This window comes from Octopus sinensis, linkage group LG5, assembly GCF_006345805.1.
Source record: "Octopus sinensis linkage group LG5, ASM634580v1, whole genome shotgun sequence".
NCBI classification, from domain to species: domain Eukaryota; kingdom Metazoa; phylum Mollusca; class Cephalopoda; order Octopoda; family Octopodidae; genus Octopus; species Octopus sinensis.
In genome coordinates, this window is record NC_043001.1 from 97,030,478 (window position 1) to 97,049,322 (window position 18,845).

The following is an 18,845-nucleotide window of genomic DNA, read 5'->3' on the forward strand; positions in this document are numbered from 1 at the left end:
TATCTCTCTCTATCCCTCTATAATCCTCTATATTTCCTTTTTTCTCCTCCTTCTCTGCTGTCCCCGTTTGTCTTTGTTTCACTCTCTATTTTTCTTTCTCCTCACTTCCTTTACTTCGACCCCATCCTCTCTCTTGACCCCTTTCCCCTCAATCTGTTGTTCACTCGTGACTACAGGCCACTTTCCTTGACTCGCTGTCTCTTCTTGATGGCACATCACCTATCCGGACGTCATTTCACTCGCCTCTTGATATCTTTTTTCTCTTCTATTTAATCTATATACTTCCAAATTTTCTTCCAGGTGTTACCCATTACTCTTCGTTTTGGCCTAACGGACCTAGGCTTCTGTCTTCCTCGATCACTTCCGTACATACACTCTGGTATCGTTTGTTCGTTCGAAGCCCTAACTCCCCACAAATTTAATATTTTAAAAATTTCTGGATGCTGCTGTCTTATGAAGTCTTCATGTATTGTTAAAAGCACCAAACAGATAGTAATAAACAGTCGACAACTGAGGAAGAGTTAGCCTTCTTTTGGTATTTTATCCTGTACTTCTCTCTCGCTGTACGTTTATGTAATTTTCACTCATTGGTGATGTTCTGCATTTAATGTGTATTTTTTTCATTTTGATTAGGTATATATAGGTAGATAATGATAACTCTGAATTATGTTATTGCTTTCCAAGCTTATATAATATAGATAATTCAGATCCTTTTAGAAATAATGCGACAATACATCCTTACATATAATTATTACTTTTGTATGTATTTTCCTGTGTGTATGTCAGCATGGATTCTTCATTTATAAACTCATCAGCAAGTCCTTTAAACTTACAAAGAGGCACAAATTAGGAATCTCAATAACTCGGGGACTGCTTTTACGCTACTTTGGTGCACCGCAAATTCAGACGATTCAATGGATCTTATGACCATCAGAATACGAAACAAGGTATGCAACAGTGAATGTAGAAATATAGATCGCAAACAACCTGGATATTGAATAGAGAAGTCTGTTTGACCTATCCAGAAATATTGAATGACAGGAATAGAGAATAATTATTAGTTTTGGATTTTTTTAAACATTTATATATGATGCAGAAATAAAGTACTCTCCATATTGGCTTTAGATAATATACCGATGTGTAAGAATTTTGGCTTTTGATCAAATCCTGTTTGTACAAACGAAATTATTGTCAATTTCCTCATCTCGTGTCTGTTTTCTAAGAAGAAAATCTTCTTTCAAAATGTTTTACTTGTCAAACTCAATATCATAGACGGCAAAAAAAAAAAAGTTATTGTCATTGGAACACCGATCGAAATGCCGAAAAATATTGATGACTGAAATGGGGCAAAACTATTACGAAACATTGCTGCACTTCAACAATATCTGAAAACCTATCCAATGTAGTCGTGACTTGAACATGATCTGAAGGTGATTTAGTCTGGACAAACCGAATGTATAGTTGCTCAAACTTTTATAGATGTAAAAGTTTGGGCAACTATACATTCGGATTATCGGGTGAAGTTTCGAGATGACAAATTCTTGCATTGCAAATAATATTGTACGCAAAGATAGCATTACCGATATTCTGTCATGTCGTATTCATATAAGTCTTTAAACCGTCGAATGTTACATATATACATATATACAAGACTTTTATTCTCTCTCTGTTTATTTTCACTTATTCCTTTCTGTTGAAGACCGTAGGCTCCAAGGGTGAAACACTTTTTCATTTTCCAGAGTCTTAAACTAAGACACTTGATTATTGTTCATACACCTGTTTTCATCTTTTGTTTTTCTATAAAATTTCAGCTATATATATATGTATATATATGTATATATATATATATATATATGTATATATATATATATATATATATATATATGTATATATATATGTATATGTGTATGTGTGTGTGCGCGTGTGTGTGTGAAATCAGTTTGATTTAGACTCCTTGTCAATCTGCGGCTGAAGCGTATGCCCATTGGTGTTTGAATGAGAGTTCGATAGAAGTGAGTCAACGTTTACTGCTGGATGTTAGCTCATGATTGGTCGATAAAGGTCACGTGGTATAGCAATTGCATGTTAGTATTTCAGCGACAACAATTAGTTATAAAGTACCGCCTGTTGATCAGGAAATCGACCGCGTGATGGATAAGAAATCGGTCGTTTGTTTGGGGAAAGTAGGGAGCGCGGTAGATGTGGCGGCATACAAGGATATATATGTATATATATATATATATTATATATATATATATCTATATATATATATATATATATATATGCTCATTACATGTGTGTTTATGCATCCGTACTTATAGAAATGTGCATGTGGGCGTAGATGTGCTTTCACCTAGCTGCGCACGCGCAGATACAAACACTCACATACTTACGGGCGTACGCACGCACGCTAAAATGTGCACAAATATACATCGCACGTTCACACAAATATACACACAGGACATACACATACAGATGCGTGCAAAGCTTTATCTGAATACGAGCACATGCACACGGTAGCGCACACACAAGTGTGCAAGTGTAGTATACATGCACACCCAAGGGTGCATATGTGTATAAGCGAGTCTGCACGAACTTTTGCATCTGCGCGCACATACATCCATGCGTCTGCATAGAGTGAACAGGTACATATATGCAGTCACGCACATGTGCGCTTGCACATATACTCTTGTGGTTATGCACAGGGGATGATGTACAAGGGGTGAGAGATTGCAGGCAGACAAGTATGCTAAAGTGTTGGGGATTTGTGATTTGCGGTAATGTTGATGTGGGTTAATTTTTGACGATGACGTTGTTCCAGGCGGCACTATGAGTGGATTGTAGTAAGGCGGCATATCCGAGCTGTCGGCGGCCAGTGGTATGAAATTTACTAGAAGGGTTTACCTCTGGTAACAGCAATACAATATTTCATATTTCTTGTTGAACGATACTGCGGGTTAGTAGATGATATACAGTTTTGGTGGAAGTAAGGCTGGCTGTTAAGGAGGCCGGGTGAATATGGTGACGCGCTGTCGTTAGTTGGCCACTTAATGCCGTGTGTTTCGTCTCGGATGTCACAAAATCTTCAGAGAAAGCGCGACATGGAAGTGGAGTACTCTCTGTCTCTGCATATTAATGAATGCAAGTGCTGGAAATATCTTCCCTTGATTGGTTCTCATGCTCGTATAGTTCCTAGTAATGCCTTCATACGGTGTAAATGTGGGGGTGGGGGCTCTGTATACTACAACCCTTAAGAGGTAAGATCCACCTAGAATGCAAGTGCTAGGGTTTCGACAGTTGTAGGTTTGGTTTGAGGGATGTCTGTGTGCGTTTTTAGGTCTGTTGATGCGGGCAATGTTCGATGCGATGTTGTCTAAGCAGAATTAGTTTGCCATGGCATTATGAGGGTTGAAGAGTTTGCAACACTTATGGCCTCTGGGGAAATGTTTACTTATCAACGACAGGAAGCACCTGGCTATTTTGGTAGAAACTTTTAGGTTACATGGGTGGATATACCAGATTATTTTCCTTTTTCAAATTCTCTTGGTGGGATGAAAGGGGGGTTGGGGTTCGTCCACATACCTGGGTTTCTCACAAAATCCGGTTCTAGCGAAAGCATCATTGTAGTCGTGGGTGCGGCCTTATTAAAGATCTCCATGTTGGCTGAGAGTTTAGACACCCGTTTGCTAATAGCGAAACCAGGTTTCTAATTGCAACGCAAGGGGGTGAGCTGTTGTGGATATGCACCGTTTCTTCATTAGGCTTCCTGCGGGGCTAGTATTCGCCTGTGTTCAAGTCTAAGGTTACATCCCAGAAATCTACCGCAGATTCGTAGTCAACATGATGGACGGGCCGAATTCTTTGAATATTTTCATCACGTCTTTCCTGAACCTGGCCATTTACATATACATAAATGTCAACGGTGAGAACGAATGCTCAACATCGCATTGTTGGATAAATATTCTTTAACTGGATATTAAGACGACCATAGTTTTCATGTTAAGAAAATGTCTTAAGAATTTTTCAAGCCGATTTCATGGAGATATTGATATTCATCTCCGTTTTGACCGAAAAATTGAGACGAACAACAATTTCCTAATGTGATTGGCTAGAAAAGTTTTAAAGATATTTTCTTCAGATAAAACCAATGGTTGACTTAATAAGCAAATATTACACACACACACGCACACACACACACACACACACACACACACACACACACACACACACACACACACAAACACACAAACACACACATACATGCGTAGGTGCGTGTCTGCAGGTATACATATATATACATGTATATATATATATATGCACGTATATATATATTTATATATATATATATATGTGTGTGTATATAAATGTATTTTTATTTTGTATTTGTTTTTAATTGTATTGTTTTTACGTCCTGTTTTTGTCACATTTTCTTCCTTGTTTTTACCCCTCTGCAAAGGAATTTTATTTGATTCTTTCGCAGGAAGGATTAGTTCGACGAGAAGTGTTCTGTTCACACCTTCGAAACACGCTGGAGTTGAACTAGGGACAGCTGATGAATGGGATTTTTCCTTGTGTAGTTGGCTTGTACTCTGTTTTTTCGTTGTTAAAAAAATGGTCCGTTCCATGCTGTTTTTACTTTTTCGTTTCTCGTTGAGTTCTACGTCTATTTGTGGTGTCCTGTACACACGTATATATATTTATATATGCATGTATATATACATGTAGATGTCGGTACGTACATATATGTTTGTATGTATGCATATATTTTATTTTTTACACTATTGTATGACTGAGCGCCCTCGCGTCTATTCGATTCGATTCGTTTCGTTTCGTTTCTTCTTCTTCTCTAAGCTGGTTTATATATATATATATATATATATATATATATATATATATATATATATATATACATATATGTATGTATACATAAACATACACATATATCTATGGATACAAATGTCCTCCTAGGGTTTTGTTGGTATTCACGTTTTTGACATTCCCTTTATTATCCTCCACCACATCATCATCATCATTACCATCATCGATATCGCCTTACCTATCAAAATCCTTATCGCCAACGCAAGCAGCTGCAGTATCATTGTCTTCTTCAATTCTAGCAGCCACATCGTCAGAAACATAAGAAATATTATCTCCAGTTATACCATTTCTGTCTCAAGAATTAGCATCAACAGCAACTATTTACGTTGTTACCTTCACTTTTATTATCAGTTTCACTATAATCATCCTCATCATCGCTTTTCACATGGAATATCAGCATCAGGAACACTGACCTTATCTGAGATAACCTAAATGATATTGGTACTTTATAACGCCAAACGTTAACTATGCAGATATCTAACTGCATGATATATGATAAATTGCATTTCGTTTGAGTTTCTACATACCAAATGACAAGTGATTTGAACAGTTTTCGCTTTTTGAAATCAAGTCAAAACCGCTAATTGCATTTTAATTGCATCAACGGTGAGAAGATTAACGATTTGGTGACCATATTCAGTTACGTTTTCCTCTTACATCACTTTATTATGAATATGTTCCAATAAATGAAGTCTAGGTTCAGTAATTTAAAGGGTTAACTTCATTAACGTTAGTCATCCTACTTTGTTAGTAATTTTGCCAATAATATATATGATGCTGCACTATATTATTCTATAATATAATATGATGTGAGATTACATAATATGATATTATATAATTAAATATAATTAAATATGATAGGGTATGAAATATATACCATGCTATTGGTTTATTGATTTCTAACTTTGGCACATGACCAAACATTTGGGTCAGGAAAGAGTGAAGTATAAATTGATCCAGCTGCTTCAATGGTACTTTCTTTATCGACTCTGCAATAATGAAAGAGAAATATGAAAGTGAGAACAGAGGGAGAAATTGCAACAGAGCTAAATGCGTTGTTTTATTTTCATATCTTTCCGTTGATTCGGCCTCGCCATGTATGTTATTTGATAGTAAATGAGGTAATAGGAGATACTATAATATGTTACGAGACAATGTGATAAGGTGATAAGGATACAAGACATGTCATACATAACAATGATAATAGTAATGGTTTCAAAGTTTGGCACAAACCCAGCAATTTCGGGGGAGGCGGTAAATCGATTAAATCGACCCTCCAGTACTCAACTGGTACTTATTTTATCGGTCCCAAAAGGGTGAAATGCCGTTAATCGTTTAGACCGGCGTGCTAACGATCTGCCGACTCGACGCCTAAGTAGTAGTAGTAGTAGTAGTAGTAGTAGTAGTGTAGTAGTAGTAGTAGTAGTAGTAGTATGTACTAGTAGTAGAAGTACCAAGCAGTGGCTCTCATGGCTGCTGATCTTAACTGATTAGGAGTGTTACCATGTATATTGTTTGGTCTTGGTATAAAAGATTGGCTTCAGTAAATATTCTGCACAATACCACAGATTGGCTTGTCAGTTGTTTGACCATAACCAATTCAGCATATCCCTTAGTGGCTGACGATATTTGCATCTCTAATCACTAGCAGAAGTACTGGAGGAACATCATAGCCATGTGTTGAGAGGGATTCTTTGGGGTTTGAATTTTTCACTTCTGGAAACATAGGTGTTTCGTTCAACATCCTTAAACAACCCTTATTCAGGGACCTTTTGAGTGGGATGGGTTACTCGACCAGTAGAACATTCTAACTGGGCCCCACCTGCAAGGTCATGTGGTGTTTATCTTGATTACTGTAATATATTTATATTATGTTCATAATAATGTTATATTTATATTGATATATTATTTAAATTTATATTTATATAATATTATATTTAGCTCCAACAAATGCCATGAGGTCTCAGTAACAGGGTGACGATCTCTCAAGGACATTATGGTTTGAAACATTTTGTTACCTTGTTATAGGGTATTTTCAGAATTACTAAAATGCTAATAAAATATACAAGTTTCCTGTATTTTTCACTTATCTCATATCGAATCTATTTATGAGAATTCTGACTCTTATATTTACTGATCAATAATGCTTAAACTTTTTTTTTGGCAATGACAACATACAGTTCTTGCTATAAGAATAAAATTTCTAAAAGAGATAGCAAAATATGAAGGACTTCTTTAGTCAAGTGGTATAACGACAGGCATGTTTGAAAATGATGTGGGTTCGTGATCCACAGGCAGCACTTGACATTTTCTATCGAAAGGGTTGCTTCAATACACAAGTTAAAGGGTAAAGACCCTCTTCGGTCATGAATGACCATAGGAATACACCTAGAAAGCACAGGAACAAGTCCGAGCAAGGTTATGTATGAAAGACCAGTAGTCGTCCATGCATACCATCCTTCCATCTCCACACCATCGATTTTATTCAACAGAAAGGCAAAGGGGCCGATACAGCCTGGCAACAGTGACGTCGCAACTCATTTCAACAGATGGATGAACTGGAGCAACGTGAAGTAAAGTGTCTTGTTCAAGAACGCAACACACTCTGGTCAGGGAATCCAGCTCACTACCTCATAATTGTGAGCCCAACGCTCTAACCACTGAGCCATGATATATTTATGTGCTGCGAGATCCTGTTCGAAAATGAATCATTTAATGTTCTATCAAAAATCTATAATATCCTCTTATAATGTCAATAATTTATACATACGCTGAGTGAACTGGATAAACGTGAAATAACGTGTTTGACTAAAGAACGCAACGCATCGCCCATTCGTGAAGTCGAAACCATAATCGTACGGCTATGAATCCAACACCTTAACCACTAAGCCACGCGCTTACGCTTGGGCCTAATTCGTGATTTGCTGATTTGGATACTCCAAATCCAGTTCCGTAGGAGCTACCCGCAATAGTTCTGATATTATTTGTTAGTGATAGTTACGCATGATAATAAAAGAATGCAAATACGAATAAATATAATGGTTTGGAACGGAAGAAAAATTAGGCAAAACTATTAATTAGGCTGCCACGCCTTGGTAGCAGAAATAAGTTACCGGAATGAAAGATAGCGCTGTTATGCAAGAAGAAATTGCCAAAGATTTATATTAATGGATATATAGCTAATAAGGACGATGCCGTTGATACTGATCGTACAGAGTTGTATGTTTGAAAAAATTAATTCACGAAAGATAAATTAAAACAAAACTGGATTTAATTAGAATGAATGAAAATTAGAATTTACTTATAGAATTGGCAAATTTTCTTGGAGTTTATAATTCATTACACTGTGTAGATGCAGAATTAATTAAATTGAGGATTTCTTTAAAAAATCCTCAATACAACCACACATCCACATCGCCACCAAAATGCCTACGCGTGCATACGTACGTATGTACATATGAAGGTGTATGCATACATGCATACGCACGCAACACCATGCTCATGTGTGTATATATACAACCATATGTTTGTGTGTGAGTGTGTATGTATGTATATGTGTATGTGTATGTATGTGCGTGTGTTTGTGCAATCCATTACCTACATTTGTCGCCATACCCACGGTTATCTTTGCAAATGTGTGTATTGGCCTGTACAAAGCTACACACGCAAGTATAGACAAACGCATCCATAGACATCTGTATGCTTGTGTACCTGATTATGTGTAACTGCGTTTATATGCCTACTTTTGTTAAACAGTCAGTATGTTAAAAATGCCAATATATTTAGAAGGAATTCAAAAGGTGAAATTATTCCCTGACTTTCCAATACATCTACGTTTGTTTTATCTAGGTATTTTAATTATTTATCAGTTGCGTATCATGTGATTTTCAATGTGCACAATTTTTATTTGTTCTAGTCATTTGACTGTGGCCATGCTGGAGCACCGCCTTTAGTCGAGCAATTCGACCCCAGGACTTATTCTTCGTAAGCCTGGTACTTATTTTATCGGGCACGTTTGCCGAACCGCTAAGTTACGGGGACGTAAACACACCAGTATCGTTTACTGAGCGATGTTGGGGGACAAACACAGACACAGACACACACACACACATACACACACTCACACACATACACACACACTCACGCACACACACACATATATGTAAATATAGTAATATATATTTTTATATATATAATATGTATATAAATAAATATATATATATACATAATGAACACACACATATACTCACACACTCCCTCACATATGCATACATGTATGTATAAACATTTAGTTTGTTTATCATTTCACACGAAAGGAATTACACGGTAAATATATAAAGTAAAATAGTATTCTAGTGGCTTCTGTGATTGCACTGCGGCATTCACATCTTCACCCAATCATATCGACCCTAGCACCTATCTCAGTCTGCTGCATATTATATCGATCTCTTTTTAAAAGAAAGAGTAAATTTAATTTGAGCCAATACACAACTTTTTTTTCTCTTTGTGTGTGGATTTGTGTATGAATACTTACACTAAGCCACTTTCAAACAAATATAAATGTATGTAAGTGCGTGTATCTATGTATTTGCATCTATAATATGCGTCATCTTCTTTTCTCTCTGTCATAAGTCAATCACAAGGTTTTGGTTGGCTGGACTCCATACTAGAAGAGTTGTATCAAATGAACGTACCATAAGAATACGTCGAGGAGCACATCACTGCGAAAGTAAACTCCCCAACCACGGGGCGATGCAGGTGGCCATGCAGACGTATTGCAGGACATTCGTGCTCGCTGATATAAGGCAGTATTTTTAGGGCTTGCTGATTGTGGAACGAAAATCAAAAAAAAAAAAAAGTGATTTTTGTAGAAACAGAGCTGAATGTAAGGCCGGGAGTTTAGTCGAAAATAATGGAGCCAGTTGCACACATCAATGTTTAAACAGCGTCTTCTGGATTTTTTTGTTCACTCTATAATAGACACAACGCTTGAATGTTTCAGTGAGAGTGCTAGTCTGTTATATCTGCCCGATTGCTTATGTTGTTGTTTGTTCCTCCCCGAGCCACGCCTGGCTCATAAGGCCTGTTTCCCGGTTTCCTTGGCGTATAGGCTCCCCACCTGGACCGAAGGCCTGTCCGTCGCATGTGCGCTGCAAGATGCAGGAGGAAAGAATGAGAGAAAGTTGTGGCGAAAGAGTCAGCAGAAGTTCGCCATTACCTTCCGCCGGAGCCGCGTGGAGCTTTGGAGTTTCGCTCATAAACACACACATCGCCCGGCCTGAGATTCGAACCCGCGATCCCTCGACCGCGAGTCCGCTGCTATAACCACTAGTCTATGTGCTTCCACCTCTATTGCTTAACTGTCACGTATTTTATCAGCTCCGAAAAGATGAAAGGTATAGTTGTCCTCGGTGGCTTAATAAAGTGAAGCCAGAAAGAGATGCCACGAAGCATTTAAACGATTCTGTGAGCTAACTGCTTTAGTCTTCTGGAATACCTGAGAACGAAATGATACAATAATTTCAGTTTATATTTTGCCAGCGTCACAAGACAAGCATAAAATTGTGATACAGTTATCCACAGAATGTATAACATTTTCTTATTGATTTATTATTCAGCCATTTGACGACGCTTCTGGATAAAGTGATTCTAACTCAACAAGATCTTCAAGGCCTTCGTGACTTGTATGACTAACGTTGTTAACACTATCCTAAATTTTTTGCAAATCAATTACAGACAAGACATGGGTAAATAAGGTCAACTTTGCTTTCTTCCTTTCGGGGTTGATAAAGAAGTATGAAAGCAGTGGGGGGGGGGTATACTGGGGGAGAATCTAGAACATCGGACCGTATGTTCTTTCCAAGAAAGAAGAAAAAAAACTTGTAGAAGTGATTATTAAGATGAAATATAGGAAGAACATTCCTTTTGCCATGAACGGAAGTTATCATATTATTGGAAATATGCATATTATTTTGGAATTTTTATATGGAAAACATCAATTCTATGGTGGAATGAACTAACAATCAAATCTTGTAAATCTGTGTTGTAGGTTGCTATGAGAATTTTTGAGCGAGAAATATTACTAGTGATACTGATCATATAGTCTCAGCATATAGGCACATAAACGGTTACTGAATCGTTAGTAAGAGTTCTTTGAGAATTAGTTACATTATGTTGCTACAAAGGAATGTTGGAAAAATGCAGCACATGAAGTATTTTATCTGATATACTTAATTTTCTTTGAAATAGTTTAATACAGATAACATCTCGTTAAATTTTATGGTATTTCAAATGCCATATACACGCGTGGAAGGTTAATTTTCGACTGCAGCTGTTATTACATCGAGTGATATAATTTATTTAAATATAGTAAAGTTATGTTTGGGTTTACATTCGAAATGCTAGTAATGGCAATCAAATATCTGTGAGACTACTCTCCGCCGTGGGATGATATAGTTATACATAAAACGAATTAGACGGGTTGGTTTTCCATATTGACCTACGGCAAAACAATCATGACACAGGAAAAAACAAAAATATATTTGTCTGCTTAATATGCAATAAAAGATAGCTTAACCTACTGGATCAAACCACATCACTTGTGACAACGAATATAGTGTAGATCTGTATTAAACCAAATATATTGTTCTCAACTTCCTCGAAGTTTTTTTTTTTCCAAAAGTAACCAGAAATGTGGCATCGCTTATGTAAAAACATTTTACCAAATATCATTTAAGAACTTGATGATATTCATTTCTACATTAGACATGTACATTCTTCTATAGGATAGTGTCGTCTCAATGTGTAGAGGAAAATAGGAAAATTTCACTCTTAAGATCATACATGATCGACTATATCAGTTCTTGATGTTTACTATGAAAGAATCTTCGTGGATAATAACACTATTTGCATGTGCGTGATTTTATTAAGATACACTACATTACAAGGTAAGAAATGTGGCCTGTTACAGAAAGAAATTGCGGGGAGATGTAAATATGATCTAATGTCATATGCTTTTTTTCCCACATTTGGCTGGGTAATTTATTTCACATTGCTCCAGTCCACTCACTGATAGATCCTCGGGTCTGTTGCAGTTTAATGCAGTAATATCAATGAGTCTAAACTATGACGAGAATTATATTCACTACTAGCCTGCAATATCCGATTTCACATGCTGACTCGCAGGTCAGCTGTATCTCCTCATATAGTTTACACAATAATAATTAATGATATGCCAGTTTTGGTTGTATTATAAATCATATCCCATGACATGTCTATATATATATATATATTATATATATATATATATATATATATATATATATATATATATATATATATATATATATATATATATATATATATATTATATATATATATATATGTATGTATGTATGGGTATATATATGTAGAGAATCCCCCACCCCCCAAAAAACCAAAAGACGAAGACAGATGGTGTAGACAACAAACAGATGTATTAGTATAACGCTCGGGAAGTGAAAAGGCTTTAACGTTTCGAGCCTACGCTCTTCCACAGAAAGAAGCACGGAAAGAAAGAAGGAGAGAATATAAAGAATGTGTAGTGGCTAGCGATCAATCATGGCGAATGCCGGACGGAAAGGTCACACAGGAGAGCTAGGGAGAAGGGGAGATAATAAAATTAGTGATCCCAAAATGAAAGTGTGCGTACGTTGTGTAAAAGAGAGTTCGTATGTGCGTGTTGAAAAGGGCTAGTGATCTTGGCGTATGCGCGTGTGTATATGTAGGTGTGAAAATGTGGGTCTGAGAAATTGTCATGTGTTGTGATATGATGTGGTGTGTCGTATGGTGGTGTAACGTGCAGTGCTCTTTGGTGTGGTGTGAAGGTGTTGGGAAGTAGGGTATATATATATAATATATATATATATATATATATATATATATATATATATATACACACATATAAATAGTAGTATTAGAAATAGTAAGTCCTTGGTAGAGTATCATATACATCGGAAAAAATCTTTATCGATCAATTAGTCGTTTACACTTAATAACTTATAGAAATTTAATTATTAAAATGGTAAAAAAGGTCAGAGGGACCATTTTTAATCAATTTTCAATATATATATATATATATATATATATATATATATATATATATATTATATATATATATATACGTATTGGGAATGTAGTCTATACCAAATAGATCGTGACCAACACAATATCCCAATCGAGAGAATTATACAGAGAGAATTCTGGACGTTGATTGAGATAAACGAGGCTTATATACGGCAGGAATACAGAAAGGTTTAGATTATGGGAAATATCAATTTGAACAATAGGTATTTGCTACAATGAAATATATATAGAATTATTGCATCGTAATCATTTCTCAGATTCAACCAAAATACATGGAAAATAAATAGCAGATACATGTTTTCGGCGAAGCAGTATACATTCTTGTTTATCATATGAACGCCTCTATATTAGTCTGTATGAAATACATACATATATATATGTGTGTGTTTGTGTGTGTGTGTGTGTGTGTGTGTGTGTGTGTGTGTGGTGTGTGTGTGTGTGTGTGTGTGTCTCTGTGTGTGTGTCTGTATTAATATAAGTCTATATGCGTGTATATACATATATGCTAAATATATATATACATATATATATATATATTTGTAGGTATCTAAATATTTTATTCTTGAAATTTGTGTGCGAATATATATATATATATAATATATATATATATATATATATACGTATATATATATATGTATATATACATATATGTTTACATACTTATATATGTATGTATGTGTGTTTGCATGTGTGTGTGCATGCATGTATGTATAACACGGATACACAAATGTACATACAGATATATATCCATCTCAGGTATATTCCCTTTCCTCTGTTCGCAGTTGCTGCTAATTGTGAGGTTCTTTGACGTTAATTAAAGATCAAAGAATTGTACAGAGTTTCTTTTCTACAAGTAATCTTAACAACCATCTCTGTTGCTAGGTAAACACACACGTACACATTACATGAGTTTATACGTATGAGAATACGTCCATATACATATATACATATATGCATATATATATATAGATATATATACATATATACATATATATGATTACATATATTTATTTATACATGTATTCAGTTAAATATATATATATATATATATATATATATATATACTTACACTCACACGCACACTCACACACATACACACACATGGAAACGCACATATCTGTGCTTCATTTCTGTATATTCAACTATTTATGTATTCTGTACCCGGTTTTTCGTTCATTCTGTCAGTAGCTTCAATACATTCTTTCTTTCACTTCTTCCAACTACACAGCTAGTTCCGCAAATAAATATTTAATTACATATGCATCTATGTACGTGTGTTTTTGTCTGTATGTGTATGAGTATATATATATATATATATATATATATATATATATATATATATATGTACATATATGTGTTTCTCTATGTGTGTGTCTGTGTTTGCTTTCTGTGCAATCTTCCGCAGTGTTTAAAGATGGAAATCTTTACGAAAATATTAGATGATGGTGCTTCTTAGTTTCTATCGAAAACAAATATGGCCTCTTCTTTCAATCGATAAATAATGAAGATTGCGGGTGATTATAGCTGGAAAGTGTATTGAAAACTAACTAAATAAATATGTGTTAATGCATTCGTTCGTTTCAATTCCCCCCTGAGCATCATGTGTTCATACATATGTGTAACGATTCTGACAAATTGTATGCGCATGAATACATAAGTATATATATATATATATATATGTGTGTGTGTGTGTGTCTATGTGTGTGTTCATGTTTGTGTTTGTATGTATGTGTGTGTGAATGTCTATGTATATGCATATGTGAGTGCGTGTGCGACTGCGTGCGCATTTATGCGTTTATAGATATCTGCTTGAATGCTCATGTACGTTTATATATAAATATGCATCTCATTAAACCTATTTCAAATATGCCTATAATATATTCATTGCTTTGAATTTCACAACTCTAGATTTGTAAGAGTGTGGATTGTGAAATCGTTATCCATAAAATAACAAGTAACATAAGAATTGAACGACCTTGTTATCTTTTGCAACAAGATATATATAACACTTTGTGGCTTGCCTCATCATTTACACCGCTTAGTCTCTCCGATATTTAATTGTTTCTCTTTCCATGTGAAAATAACTCTCTTTGTATCACCCTATCTATATATTGATACATATCCACAAGCACGCATACATGCCTCATTAACAATGCTGCAAAACGAAAAGAGGTTCTGTTAACAATTTCAGCTGCTATAGGAATGAGATTTGGCCAAGAGAAAAGAGCGAGATTCGGCTTTTCGCACACCATGTAACCCCTTCTAAATTTATTATCTGTTGGGTTTTTCAGAAAATGTTTGCGAATTTGTGTTCTACACAGGAGAATTCATACGATTGTGCAAAACCTCAAAAAGAAGTTTTGGTGCGTGATATAAGGCCTATTTAGCTGTTATTTTTAGCATATCTCACGATCACCTCGTACCTTCCTCATTTGTTTGTTAGTTTGACGTATTGATGTTTTTCAATATCTTCCTCGCCTTAAACATGCTTACTGGTCTATAGCTGAGATTTAAGCCTAGAATTCGGACTGTCCGAATTTTAAGCAGTGATTTGAAAAGATAATTTCGAAAATTAACCAAAAAAATAAAACTAATTTCGAAATTTTTTTATTCGAAAAATTAAAAATAAAAACGCGAAAATCTAAAAATAAAGGAAAAACTTTCTTGTCATAGTAGTGTGAATTCCGGTGTGTAGCTTACGAATTCGCAAAAATTTTCTGAAAATTTCAAAATCCCCCAAAAGGTTATTAGGGCTTATATGGCATACTTAAAGCAGAATTCCTCCGAGAAACTTTCGTATTTGATTGTTGAATGTCTCTCCCACAAACCCAAATCCCGTGCTTCACTGGTCTGTTTTTCTCTCTTGCTCCACACAGAGAATGCTACAGATACAAATGCATTGATGAAAACATATCATACGAGGAAAGAGTGTCTTGTAAACATTATACAAGACAACTGGATCTCTAAATATATCTAGATAATATCCCACAATGCATTTGTTGTGCTCAGTACTGATACCTACACTTGGAATATTTGATTAGTTTGTAAAGAAAATACAGTCCGCAGATATTACAACACGCAAGATCCTGACGTCAGATAGAAACTTCCATAGAAACTGTGATATCGAGAGGCTCTACCTCATAAAAGCTGAAGGTAGAGGCTTGAGTTCATTGCAGAAAACCGTCGAATGTTGTATAGTCTTATAACAACAACAGCCACGAAAACAAACATAAATTTAGTGCAGAAAGTTACTCGCCAGTGAGGTCCTCAGTAATTACCTTCTCCCTGCTGATCTCCCATGCAATATCGGAACAACCGAGCTAACGTACCGCAAAGAAGACCGGGATGTGAAACGCTCAACATTCTAAACAAGAACTCAATAAACCAAAAACAATGCATAACGTTGCTATTATGCTAAAGTGTCGTAAGTCCAAAACGTTGCTTTTTCAGAAAACGAGAAATAGTTTCACTATTTAATTTCTTTTATCATTAGCAACAGTTTCAACTTAACAATAATATTTTCTAGGGTGCAGAATATCGTAACTCCTGGCATGTATAATATTTTTGCAAAACTGTCGTATGTGGGACTAACTGCACTTTTTTTTTAAATTGCTAAACCGTTGTACCACACTTTGAGAATTTTCATATCTCGGCATCTGAAGCAGCTGGAAATACGATAACTTGACAAAAAGAACCGGCAATTGCAAGCAAGATTAAATGCTGACACAACGCATTTGGCCAGATTTGGACATACGACAGTTTACCTTAGTAGCAACGATATGTACGTTGCCCAAGAATCTGGAGAAAACGATAATATCGACATGAAGCGCCGCCTCTCATGGATCGTGACCACCACATCACATTACACTTCGAAGGCTACGCATTTGCAATGCAAGACCAAGGGATTTGTACGAAATACATAACAAAGAATAAAGACAGTGAAGCGTTTGGAGCTCCAAGACACAGCTGAAAATATCGATTACGTCCCGTTACTGTAGAAGACATCACGCATGGGATTAGCAGACGGAACAAAATACCAAGGTACTACATCCCTGTGCATCATTCTGTCAGCCTCCAGAGAAACAAACAGCAAAACTGTTTATATATACACCTCTCTCTCTCTCTCTTTCTATATATATATATATATATATATATATATATATATGTGTGTGTGTGTGTGTGTGTGTGTGTGTATACATATATATATATATATATATTATATATATATATATATATATTACGGAGATGTACTCGCATAGCAAGTAATTTGATCTGAGATCGTGTGCTGAAACGAAAACAATTGCAGCGTGGAAGGTGTTTATAAGCCATTAAAGAACACACAAAAGCCGTTCGATTCACTTCAACATTTAAGTTTAATTTGTCAAAATATTTTCGTCGCTAAAATCCGCGACCTGTTCACTGACAAAAATCCGTGCTTAAATGTTGAAGTGAATCGAACGGCTTTTGTGTGTTTCTTAAATGGCTTATAAACACCTTCCACGCTGCAATTATATATATATATATATATATATATATATATATATATCACGTAATTACGTTACCGACCAGAACATCAGATGGTGTTACATCTCATTGGTCTCAATGCGCTTTGTATTGTTTTAACCTTTTAATGGCACCACATCGCTGCCCAGTTCAACACTTCCTGAATTTGAAATGTAGCGTTCTGCTTTAGAACAGAACGCGTCGCTCGATTCGGGAATCTCACCCATAATCTATATAAAAGGAAAACAGAAAATGGAGATACAATTAATGGATAACATTTGATTTACAGCTATTATCATTTATCAATTATTTACAAAGAGATAGAATCTGTACTTACAGCTGTTTCTATTAGCATGTTTCTCAGTTATATCTGCCACAATAGTAGAAATTATAGTTATCAGTGTAGGTAATTAGTTATACTAAATTGAATCACGAAAGTTCATCTGAGCGGACAAGTAAATAAAATATAAATAAAAAGAAAAAGAAGAAAAAGCAGAAAGTGAGAACATTGATAATCAATTGGTGCTACATGCTGACCTCCTGTGAAACAGTCGACCGAGTGCAGAAACAGCTGTAAATGGAGAGTCTGTCTTTTTGTAATTGATTAATAAATAATAATTTATGCAAGTCAATTGTTATCCATTAACTGTACCTCCGTTTTCTGTTTTCCTTTTGAATATTTATGAACTCTATTTTTATCAATACCTATCATTTATGAGCATTAAAACCAATGCCCATGATTAAATATAGGTAATACACCACTGGATTCGTAAGATACAAGTTATCCCTTAGAAGGCTGTTATAAGTTCTAACTTAATCTCACCTACATATATGCATAAATGGATGTATATATGTATGTTTATACGAGGGGCGTTCAATAAGTAATGCCCCTGACCCACTTTCCATAGCAGTAGAGCAACGACACTTGGCACAGTTATTAGTCTTTTCCTACATAGGAACTACCCAGAGCTATGCATTTCTCCCATCGTTTGATACAGCTCTGAAGACCGTTTTTGTAGAAGACCCCAGCTTGGTCCTCCAACCACGACGTGACTTTAGAAATCAAGGCTGCATCATCTGGGAAACGCTTTCCTTTCAAAATCAACTTCATGCCTGGGAAGAGGTGAAAATCAGAGGGTGCAAGGAGAGGAGTTCATAGCTGCACGCCTGTGCTACTGATCTGGCGACGCGAGTTGTGGACCGGAGCGTTGTCCTGCAGGAGGAGGATGCCTTTGCTGATCTTGCCCCGCCTCTTGATTTTGAAGTGAAGCATAATAGGCTCCTGTAATTGTGGTACCCTTTGCCAGGAAATCTGTCATCACTACTCCGCCCTGGTCCCA